The 12,519-nt window shown below is 45.3% G+C and overlaps 1 protein-coding gene and 1 long non-coding RNA gene across 2 annotated transcripts in view; one reads left to right on the plus strand and one right to left on the minus strand.

Moving 5' to 3' along the window:
• Positions 1-12,519, minus strand: part of EXT1 (exostosin glycosyltransferase 1) — a 268,942-nt gene that overhangs the window by 223,091 nt on the left and 33,332 nt on the right. The gene's annotated exons all lie outside the window — the stretch shown is intronic.
• On the plus strand, positions 2,497-8,436 carry LOC307220617. Its single transcript, XR_013840994.1, has 3 exons — positions 2,497-2,621; positions 4,262-4,331; positions 7,224-8,436. It is a non-coding gene; the product is annotated as an uncharacterized lncRNA (long non-coding RNA).

The following is a 12,519-nucleotide window of genomic DNA, read 5'->3' on the forward strand; positions in this document are numbered from 1 at the left end:
GACTGGGGGAGGGGAAAAATGAATATTTTGAACACTTTCATTGCTCAGGTAAAACACACTGTTTTTCATTTGCTACAATTCTCCGCCGTTAGAACATGCACACAAACATCAACAAGCAATCCCTATTTATTTTTAAAATGCACATGAGGCCACAAAATTATTACAGTCATATCTCGGATTACAGAAGCTTCAGGTTGCATTTTTTGGGGTTACAGATTTCCAAAACCCGGAAGTACCGGAATGGGTTACTTCTGGGTTTCGGCGGTTGCGCATGCGCAGAAGCGCTAAATTATGCTTTGCACATGCGCAGAAGTGCCGAATTGCAACCTGTGCGTGCGCAGATGTGCCGCTGCGGGTTGCAAATGTACATCCCGCACGGATCATGTTCGCAACCTGAGTGTCCACTGTAGTCATCTCATTTATTTTTTTACTACTATATCTTCCTTCTTTTTTTAGGGGAGGGGAGGCACACATTGCGCTCCTTCTGAGGCAGTTTGTTCACCTTTGGTCCCCACCTGTGGCTCCTCGAGGCTGTCAGCATGAGACAGCAGCCACATCCTGGGAAAGCCTTTAAGCGGCTGGCTAAACTAGGTGAGGGTAGCCAGTGGGTCTCTCAAACCCTCAGAGAGTTAGGGACTTCCCCTGCATCTGGCCAGGCTCTGACAGATTGAGTGGGCAAGACCAATAGTGGGTTCAGTGGTCAAGTAGGCACTTTCTGCATGTGTTGGAGAGGTAAGTGAAGGGGCTCTTCAACCTGGAAAGGTGGCCCATCTGCGAGAAGGAGGCTGTTTCTGAAATATAGGCCCCAGACCATAAAGGACATAGGTGCCGATTGTAAACCACCTTGCCAACAAAGGTCCGTATAGTTAAAGCTATGGTTTTCCCAGTAGTGATGTATGGAAGTGAGAGCTGGACCATCAAGAAGGCTGATCGCCGAAGAATTGATGCTTTTGAATAATGGTGCTGGAAGAGACTCTTGAGAGTCCCATGGACTGCAAGAAGATCAAACGCATCCATTCTGAAGGAAATCAGCCCTGAGTGCTCACTGGAAGGACAGATTGTGAAGCTGAGGCTCCAATACTTTGGCCACCTCATGAGAAGAGAAGACTCCCTGGAAAAGACCCTGATGTTGGGAAAGATGGAGGGCACAAGGAGAAGGGGATGACAGAGGACGAGATGGTTGGACAGTGTTCTTGAAGCTACCAGCATGAGCTTGACCAAGCTGCGGGAGGCAGTGGAAGACAGGAGTGCCTGGCGTGCTCTGGTTCATGGGGTCACGAAGAGTCGGACACGACTAAACGACTAAACAACAACAACAACATAGATTTTCAGACATGCCGCTGCTAAATTTGTGGCTCAATATGCTCCCAACTCTCTGTATGGAAAAGCAGACAGGCCACACTAGTTTTAGACTACAAGGACAGAGCCACACAAAGTAGGGCCAGCATCAGACATCCTTGAGCAGCTGGTTTTGCCATTTCAACAGCCTAACATCTCTAGAGCATTGTGGGAAGTTAAAATGGCGGTCGCCTAGCACTGCTTGGAATGCAGATGATTCTTGTCATTGCTGCCAGTTAAGTCCATCATGAGATGAGCAGACACACCAGAAGGCACCAGGGTGGGTTGTGTTTTGCCTCAAACCTAGATCTGGCCTCTGACTTCAGTAGTCAGCCCAAGAGGCTGCAACAAGGGTGTCCAATGTGGAGCCCTCCCAGATGTTGTGGGAACTCCAGATCCTAGCATCCCTTGACCACAGACCATGCTAACTGAGGCTGATGGGAGTTGGAGTCCAATTAACATCTGAAGGACACCCGCTTTGGCTATATTCCTGGGTTACAAAACACAACTCCAAAGCCTGTTTCATCCGTTAAAAAGGCATTATCCAACGCTCCTTTTGAAATTTCGCTTTTCTGCCAATGCTGAAGTCACGAGTTTCTAGCTAGCAGGAAAAAAGCAACTGGAAACCAAGACTGCAGAAATTAGACTGCATTCGCTTCACTGAGACGCACTTATGAGGTGAACAGTTTTACTTAAAGAAAAAGCACACACACACACACACACACACACACACACACCCCACATAGCTGCATTAGTTATTCCTTGCTTCCCTCAACCACAAAAATCACCTGATTCACTTGGCATTTTAATAATTTGATTATCATATGAACGCTTCACCTATTTATTTATTTATTAAATTTATATATCCGTCATCCGAGGGTCACAGGGTGGGTTTACAGCTGTTTTTGCTGTTGTATCGCTCTTTTAAGAAGCCTCCTAACCTACCGGCAGAAAGGTGAAATTAATAATTTTGTCACTTATTATTATTGCCACTAATAGGATGCCTATTGTGTTTTTGGGGATTCCCCCCCCCCTTTTAAAGAGAAGTTCAGGGGTTGCCCCAGACATGGTAAATCTTTTAGTGCCCTCAAAAGTCATTCTGCCTTCTAGACATTCCATTCCCCCCTCCCCCCCCCCCCGCAGATGAAAAAGAGGCCAGCGACCCATGAAATGTCCGGAATTCATTTAAACAGAGCTCAGGCAAAGTCGCAGGGAATCTATTGTGCTCAAGTGAAGTTCAAACGCAAATCCTGTCAGAAATGATGCTGCTCATTGGTCCCTTGGTAGCAAAGGGGGATTTTTTTCGGGGGGGGGGAGAGGAAAGGATGGGGGCGGGGAGGCTGGAAAGTAGAGGCCTTTTGCAAAACCAGAGATGAAAAGCGGAGAAAGAGGAATGGTTTTTTTAAGGCAAACTTTCTCACAGTCCTAGCAGAAAAAAGGAGAGGTTTTGGGCAGTGGGGAAAGGCAAACCTAGGGCCTTGCTTTTGGACTACAACTCCCATCAGCCTCTGCCAGAATGCGCCATCTGCGGCTGATGGGAGTTGTAGTCCAAAACAGGATGGCAAAGGCCGGCCTAACAGATCGTGATTTGAGCCATGGTTAATTTATAACATGGCTCTTCTTTCCCAGAGCTCAGCAGGTGGAAAAGTCTAGCATTTGTGCACCAACTTTCTGAAGGAAACCTCACTCAAGGCTGCTCAGAACAAGAAATTCCCTACAGAATATAAGACCTAGCAATATTTAAAGTGTCCTATAACAATAGGCTAGTGGAAACACCTTTATTTATCTATCTATCTATTTATATATTTATTTTATTAGATTTCTATATCGCCCTTCATCCTAAAATCTCAGGGAGGCTCACAGAGCAAATTACAGTATAAAGACATGAAAGTAAGTAAAACTAGGGTTGCCATACGTACAGAATTTCCCAGACATAGCTGGGATTCGGCCATCAGAAACAGTGTCTAGGAGGAAAACACTGCAATGCCTGGGGTGTATGGCAAAACGTCAGAAGTGTATAATTTGGCAAATTTCTTTAAAATAAGCTCTAAAACTTTGGCCAAAAGTTCAGATTCTGCAATATAATGATGTATATTGCCAAGCACTGTATACTTTGCCAGGTGACGTAGATTCTCAAGTATGCATTGATAGGAAACAATATATTGATGATTCATAAAAACTAATAATTGGGGCAAAAATAATGATCTCCAAAACTAAATCTTGACACACACTCCCCACGCTACTGACCACCCCTAAACAATATCCCACCCTAGATCAGCATCTAGGTTCTGGGGGTTGAGGGGAACGGAAGAGAAAGAGAAAGAGAAATTTAAAAAGAACGGCTTGCCGTGTTAAATATTCATACCGGCATCTACAGTAGGCTAATGGGGAAAGTGTTCCTAGAGCCCTGAACAACTTTGTTAATGCACGGAGGCTGGTAGAGGTCACAGTGTGCTTTGGGGAAGTCATGAGCAATTTTAAGGATGACGCTAACTGAAGCTGTTTGGTAGTCCTCTCCCCCCCGCCCTTTGCCGCCGCCCCTCCCAGAAGGACCTTAATGTGTGGCCGTCTGTTGCATTAAAACTATGCAAAGCCAAGAGAGGACTCCAAATGTGGGCCTGCATGCCCATCTGTTCCACCCCACACAGGGTAAACAAAGGAACAGCACTGGGTGTTGCTGCAGGGAATCAAACTGACAGCAAAAGCATTCCTTGGCATAGCCTAATTCAGGAGGGGGGCATATTTTTCCCCGGTCTGAGGGCCACGTTCTCTTGTGGGCAACCTTCCAGGAGGCGAATGCCAACAAAAGTAGGCAGAGCAACTAATGTACATGTCACCTCTATACAAGAGGCTGGTTTCTGCGCGCGCACACACACACACACACACACACACACAAACATACATCTCTCTATCCTCTACTCAGACAAGCAAGAGGCCTTGTCAGAGCCAAGGACACGGTCCAGCCAGACAGAAACATTCAGGGCTGATACAGGGTGGGTGGGGGATGCGGCAGCAGGAGAGGGCTGCAGGGGCCAGATTGGGAAACCCAAAGAGCCACTTTTGGAGCAGTGTTAGAAACTCAGCAATATAAGCAAGGTGTCAAATGGCTCCTTAAACCAAGGTTGCAGTCACCAAAATGGAATGTCTAGTGACCATTTTGGGGACAAGGTGGCTGTAAGTCTTATTTTTCAAATGATGGACTGGCTGAGATTGATTCTCAGTTAAACTGAGATGCTTTTTAACATCTTTATGCGCCCCCTTGCCCAAATTATCCGGAGCTTTGGGCTGGGCTGTCACCAATATGCTGATGACACTCAGCTCTATCTGCTGATGGATGGCCACACCAACTCGGCCCCGAGCACACTGACCAGATGCTTGGAAGCTGTGGCTGGATGGTTTCGTGGGAGCCGATTGAAACTAAATCCTTCAAAGACAGAGGTCCCATGGCTGGGTCGGGATGGCATGGGGATGAGGGACCAACTCCCTTCTCTTGCGGGGCCCAATTAGTGCCATTGCCTTCCGTTAAGAGTTTGGGTGTAATCCTTGATGCCTCCCTTTCCAAGGAGGCACAATTTACAGCAACAGCCAAGGAGACATTTTTCCACCTTCGCCGCATCAAGCAGTTGGTCCCTTACCTTTCCCGCCCCGACCTGGCCACAGTGATCCATGCAACGGTCATCTCCAGGCTTGACTACTGTAATTCGCTCTACGCGGGGCTGCCCTTGAAGCTGACCCAGAAACTCCAGAGGGTGCAGAATGCTGAAGCGAGGCTCCTCACGGAGTCTTTGCCATGGGAGCATATTCACCCAGTGCTTTTCAAACTGCACTGGCTCCCAGTAGAGTACAGGGTCAGATTTAAGGTGCTGCTTTTGACCTTTAAAGCCCTTCACGGCCTAGGACCCTCGTACCTACGGGACCGCCTCTCCTGGTATGCCCCACGGAGAGCCTCAAGGTCCATAAATAGCAACACCCTAGAGGTCCCGGGCCCTAAGGAAGTTAGATTGGCTTCAACCAGAGCCAGGGCCTTTTCAACTCTGGCTCCGGCCTGGTGGAACGCTCTGCCTCATGAGACCAGGGCCCTGCAGGATCTGATTTCTTTCCGCAGGGCCTGTAAGACAGAGTTGTTCCGCCTGGCCTTTGGCTTGGAGCCAATTTGATTCCCTCCCTCCCTCTCTTTCTTTTTTCCTTTCCTTCTACTCCTGCGATGAGGCTACATTTTAATATTTTAATGTTTCAATATTTTAATGTTGTATTTTAATTTTGTTTTTAAGTTGTAATCATTCAACTTGTTTTTATTATTGCTTGTAAGCCGCCCTTGGCTGGGGAGGGCGGGGTAGAAATAAAAATTATTATTATTATTATTATTATTATTATTATTATTATTATTATTAAACATCTGGCTAGTCCAGAGGGCAACCTCGAGCTCTGAGAACTTAAAAAAGTCACTTGATGCAGGAACAGTCCACGTAGATATTGGCCAAATCCGACCTTTTTTTTCTTAATGGCGACTGCTCCTGCTCAGGCTGCATAGAAAAAGCAATTTGGTTACAGAAATTCATTCCAATTGTGCAGATAAAATGTAATTCTACAGGATGGGATATTAGTGTGTGAGAAGAGCCCAGATCTAACACATGGATAGCCAGCTGCCCTCTGCTCCCAGCACATCCTCATGTGCGAGTGGTGCCTGACACAAAGCTTGATCACCACGTTGAACCACTTACTGACCTTCTAATCCAGCCAATGAAGGAAGAATTGCTGTAGAACAGGGCTACTCAAAGTGGTCCTCTCCAGATGTTGGTGAACAACTTCCATTTCCACTGACCACTGGCAATGTTGTCTAGGGCAGATGAGGTGAACCTCTGGCTACCCAGATGCTGTCGAACTACATCTCCCATAAGCTCTGGCAAGCATGGCCAATGGCCAGGGATGATGGAGCTGTACAGTGGTGCCCCGCAAGACGGAAAACCCGCTAGACGAAAGGGTTTTCCGTTTTGGAGGCGCTTCGCAAAACGAATTTCCCTATGGGCTTGCTTCGCAAGACGAAAATGTCTTCCGAGTTCCTGCAGGGTTTTTCCCCCCTTTCCCCCCCCCTTTTCCTAAGCCCTAAGCCGCTTATCAGCTGATCCGCTGATAAGCCGCTTATCAGCTGATCCGCTAAAAGCCGCTAAACTGCTAATACCGCTAATCCGCTAAGCTGTCAATGGGCTTGCTTCGCAAGACGAAAAAACCGCAAGACGAAGAGCCTCACGGAACGGATTAATTTCGTCTTGCGAGGCACCACTGTAGTTTAGTAACATCTGGAGGGCAAAGGTTCCCCTCACCTGTTCCAGGGCTTATGGAAATCCAACAAATAATGGAGGGTGCCACACTGACTTCATCTGCCATAGAAATTAGTTATCCTAACAGCAGCCCCTAAGCTGCATTTCCCTTCTACATCTCAGTGAATGGCATAACACAGCCTCCCTCAATCTGCCGATTCCAGATGTTGTGGGCTGCAATGAAGAACTGAATGCATGTGCCTCGACAAGGTCATATTTGGTGAATTAATTGCCCTTTTCACTCTCTAATTGTACTGACAGCAGCATTGGGGGGGGAGGCAGGGAGAGAATGATTGAACCTAGCTTTGAATTTGAAATATTTATTTACAAAAGTATTTCTATGCTGCCATCTCACAAAAGTTCAGGGCAGTATACAGGAACACGAAAACATTCAGAAGCTGTGCCAAGCAATCAATAAAACAACTATCTGCTCAGGGGACATATTAAACAACTGCATAGGCCTATTGGCATAAAATAATGCAGGTGAAAGTTAGGCTGCAATCACTGCTACTTTAATATATATATATCTTTTTGAAAAATGCACCCCTCGTCTCCTCTTCTCTGTAGGGTGGCACAGATGAATTCTCTTTCTTATTAACTCCAACTGCCTATTCCTTGGGAATGAAGATGAGGTTTGTAATCAGCACTTCTACACAAAAGAGGTTTCAATTCTAACTCGAACCCCTAAAGTCTACGGCATGCCAAATTAAATATAACTAATAATAATAATAAGGAAGACAGAGTATCGCCAACACACTCAAAAGCAATTAAAAGTCACAGTGTGCATCTATTGAATTCTGACCACCCTAGCAGGCCTGTGGTTTTAGGTGTTATGGGGCACAAGGTAACAGATTAATCACTTTTTTTCCCATCTCCAATATCACACAGACCTGCATGCCTAGCTTCCTTTACATTACAACATACACTTTGGCTTTTGAGTTTGCAAGCCGCTGCCCAAGTTATCAATCTTTTTACTCCTCTAGGCCATCACATTAAAAAGCAAACAAAAAACCAACAGCGTATACCTCCTGTTCTATCAATTTTTACAAAAGTTGGGTGTGAATGCAGAGGCCAAGAGTGGGAGCCAATTAACTTCCTTTGGAAACCCAAGGTCATGCAGCAAAATTATATTAAGCTGCAATGCAAGAGGAGACCGATGTAGGGAATTGTCTCAAGGGATCTCCACAGAAGAGCCTGTTCCTGAGATTATATTAAAAGTGGGCGGGGAGATCTTAATACAAAAGGGGAGTGGGAAGAAGGGTGGCAAAGTCAGTCTTAATTCACTTAGCATGATACCTTCTGCTGTTGCCCATTACATTTTAATTCCACCCTTCCTCCAAGGAGCTGTGAGAAAGGCAGACATCACATTTAGCTTTCCGACTTTATCTTTCGGGGGCAGCTTAAGCTAAGGCACGCGGCGAGTTCCATAGCTGAGCCGCTATAGCTCAGTGGCAAAGTATCCGCTTCATCTTCAGAAGGTTCCTGGTTCGATCCCCGAAGGACTGGTAGAGAGGTCCATGCCTGAAACAGTTGCTGCCAGTCCATGTAGACAATACTGAACTAGATGGACCGCATTTTGGCAGTTTCTTATGAAATTTGAACACAGGTCTCCCCGAATTAGAGAACACTGGTTCTAGTTCCCCAAGCAGATTTTAAGTTGCAGGTGTTGAATGTGTGTTTTAGGAGGTTGGCAGGGTCCAGGCAATGAACAGGACAATCAGCCTCTAATGTATAGCATACAATAGATTACATAAAAAGTACTGCACTTTTTAGCCACTAAAAAAACGAACCCCAAAAGCATGCATTTTAAAATAGAAAAAAGTTCTTTAAAATATATATAATTTAAAAACCTCAATGAATAACATTCTAAAACTATTAGATATGTAGTTAGAAGCAGCTGGAAAACTTAAACAATAATACACTTAATATTAATTAATAATAATAATAATAATAATAATAGGCTGGGTTTTCCCAGCCACTGTGGACAGCTTACAGCACATATAAAAACATAGTATAAACAAGCATTAAAAATGTCCCAATACAAGGCTGTCCTCAGATGTCTTCTAAAAGTGGTGTAGTTCTTTATATATCACCAGCAGACATCAGAAGTCTTCTTCCAATTCAAACTTCTTAGAGAAGCATGGGGGCAAATACTTTATTCCATAAACAGGTTAGAAGCAACTGCTCCTCACTCTCTCGTTGACTTTATCGAATTAAAAGTTGGCGCTCCAATATGTGCTCTCCAGAACGTCTCCAAGGGTGGAGAGAGAAATATACAAATCCCCCCCCCCCCGGGCATTTAAGGCTTTTAAATCATCATTTTGAGTTGAACTTGAAAACTGACTGCCGACGATCACGGCTGAGCTCAAAAAACAAACATGGCGTGACATGCTCTCCCATGGGAGTACAAGCAGCCAAATTCTGCGCTGCCTGAAGATCTGTGCAATGTAAGAAAAAGAGCTTTGCTGGGTCCGGCCAAAGGCCCACCTACTACTGCGTCCTGTTCTCACATGCGCAACTAGACACCTATGAGAAGCCTGCTGGCAGCACTGTCTCCATGTGCAATTCCCAAAGGATTGTAAGAGTCAGACTAATGGTCCAACCTGCCTAGTCTAGTCTGCTGTAAAATGCAGTGGCTCTATAGCAGGGGTAGTCAACCTAAGGCCCATGGGCTGGATGAGGCCCAATTGCCTTCTCAATCTGGCCCGTGGACGGTCTGGGAATCAGTGTGTTTTTACATGAGTAGAATGTGTCCTTTTATTTAAAATGCATCTCTGGGTTATTTGTAGGGCCTGCCTGGTGTTTTTACATGAGTGGAATGTGTGCTTTTATTTAAAATGCATCTCTGGGTTATTTGTGGGGCATATGAATTCGTTCATTCCCCCCCCCCTAAAATATACTCCGGCCCACCACATGGTCTGAGGAATGGTGGACCAGCCCATGGCTGAAAAAGGTTGCTGACCCCTGCTCTATAGAGTCTCAAACAGAGAGGGTCTTTAAGTGGAGATTCCGGGACTAGAACACTGGGACCTTTCGCATACAAAATGTGTCCACTCCCATTGAGCTAAGGACCCTCCATCCATGACTGAAAGCAGGGTGGGGGCAAATTTTCAGGAGGCTGCATGGAACAAAAGCAATATAAGGCAGAGAATGAACGCTTTCTCCGAGAACATTTTCTGAAAAAGCTAACAACCGTTAGCGGGGGAGCCACAAAAGCCTTTTTATGTTAACACGAATAGCCTTCCTAAACCTCATTTTGCACCGAGAAGGGAGGTCACCAATGGATTTTCACCTGGGGCACTAATAACCTTCTGCATGCTCAACCTTTCACACTGTTTACATTCAGAGACAGCACGCTTATAAATGAGCCAAGAATCTTTTCAAGGCTAGACACCACCGCCTGGTATTCCTGATGGTCTTAAACACTCTGTACAAAGCAGCGTGGAGAGAGCTAGGTCAAGTAATTCACAAGAAAAGCCAAGCAAACTGAACAGTTCTACCATCGCCTTTCTCAGGGAGTCATCTGCATTTCTTGCTCCTTTTTTCCTTCACAAACAAAATCCTGAAAGGGTTCTACACCTAGAATTCACCAAACTGTTTACTTGGTTTCCGCACTTTGAAAAGTGACGTTGGAAACAGGACGTTTTGGGGAAAACCTGGAAGTCTTCTTCCTTTTCTTCTAGCAGACTGGAACTACAGGAGAGGGTGGGCGAGGGTCTGTTTCATTTAGTTTTGAACACTAAACGAAGTTTGTGGACCCTTAAGTATATCGCAGCAAAAGCAAAAGAATCCAGGCCACGAAGAGACAAGGAAAAGTCTCAGATGCTTGGTTTCCCAGGCACCTGAAAACTTGATGCTCGCTACCAGTAACTTGATATTTTTTCCATCTCCAAACAAAACATGCTGGTCACTCAGTAGTTCCATGCTAGCAAGGGAGATACTTTGCCAGCCAGGTAGGAGCATCCAACGTGCTCCCTTCAGAACTCTGATTGGAGAATAGCCGATAAATATGCACCAAGGAAGTGCAGGGAATATTGCTGTAGTATGCTGTCCTTGCCAATCACCTAGTAGAGTTAAAAAAGAGAGAGGTAAGGACCTCTGGATGTGAAGTCCAGTCAAAAGCGACTATGGGGTGCAGCGCTCATCTTGCTTTTCAAACTGAGGAAGCCGGCGTTTGTCTACAGACAGCTTTCCGGGTCATGTGGCCAGCATGACTAAACATATTCTGGCACAACAGGACACCATGATGAGTGCCAGAGCGCAAGGAACTGCCGTTTACCTTCCCACCGCAGTGGTACCTATTTATCTACTTGCACTGGTGTGCTTTTGAACTGCTAGGTTGGCAGGAGCTGAGGCAGAGCAACGGGAGCTCACCCCGTTGCGGGGATTTGAACCGCCGACCATCTGATCGGCAAGCCCAAGCAGCTCAGTGGTTTAGACCACAGCGCCACCCGCGTCCCTAGTAGCAGGAAGAGTGTAGAAAAAATAATTACAAATGCAACCTGTATGTCAGAAATTCTTGGGAGATTTTTGCCCTAAGTCTACACTGCACTGAAATATCAGCCCTTTTGAGCACATCAAAAACCACCAAGGTTGCTGTATGTCCTCTACACACCCACCTGAGAGACTGTGTATATCCTACTGGACTTACTTCTGAATAGTTATGCATAGGATTGTGCTGCAAAAGAATTAAGATGAACTCAATGAAAAGCTACAGAAATAAACAACATCTTATTAGGTCACTGAGATACAGAAAGCTGATACGGACGTGACCCTAAATGGGAAATGTTGTTTTCCTGGTAAGTGAACAACCAGCACAAACACTGGGCTGGTGTACTTAGCCTTCCTCTTTTGCTTTCACAAGGAGACCATTTCTACTTTTCAACAAGCCTATGTTCCCCACATTTTCTAACAACAGGGAACTGTGGTTTGTTGAAATTGTAGTTTCAAAATAAACCATGCCATGGTTTGTTTCCGGCTTGTTTTCACTAACCATAGTTTAAGCAAATCGCAGCTCAGTTTGATCATCCCAGGAAACGGTGGTTTATTTGAAAGCAGATACTTTCAACTATCCCCACATATAGAGAAGAGCAGGGAGGAGAAAGCAGAACTATGCTTCTCATTGTATCTGAGCCAGGTGCACGTGTGTGTGTGTGTGTGTGTGTGTGTGTGTGTGTAGTATTTGTTGAGATTTCTCTCAGTTTCTCTCTTAGCTAACAGAAAGCTAGTACAGTAGTGCTTAATGTTTATGTATCACTTTTTCTAAATACGCATAACACTGTTGAGCAAAGCAAAACACGAGGAGTACTAAGAATAATCCTCTGTGTCTCCATGGCCATGAAAAGCCTGTGTCAAGATACTTGGGTGAACTGCATTTCAAAAAACCATTAAGAAAACCTCTGGATGCTCAGAGCCCAGGAAATTCAAAAGGTCAGACCGCTACCTAATTTGTTGTTACGCATGAAGATTCAATACGAAAATTCTTCATTTTAGAAGCCCTTTCACAATCGAATGCATCACTTTATGGTGACATCTTTAGTACCGTTAATTGTTTAACACAGCAAACTTTAGTGCCATCCTTAAGGATTTATTCACACCAAGAAACGAAAGCTACCTCATCACCAGAGGAAACAGCTTCCATTGTTTGGGCTCTTCTCATTGGGGGGGGGGGGGGAAACACCAATCTTCCGCAGCTCTTCAGGTTTTTTTAAACAAAGGGAAATGGTGTTGTCTCCTCTCCCAGGATATATTTTTCAGTGAATTCGCTTTGTGTGCCGCACAAAAGCTGTTATCGAAAAACCTGCTCCTAAATTGACCTGTGGCAAGTTTGTTGCTCTCACCAAGCAGGGAGCGGGTGGGGGGG

Source organism: Podarcis cretensis, assembly GCF_951804945.1.
Source record: "Podarcis cretensis genome assembly, chromosome: 7".
In the NCBI taxonomy this organism is placed as follows: domain Eukaryota; kingdom Metazoa; phylum Chordata; class Lepidosauria; order Squamata; family Lacertidae; genus Podarcis; species Podarcis cretensis.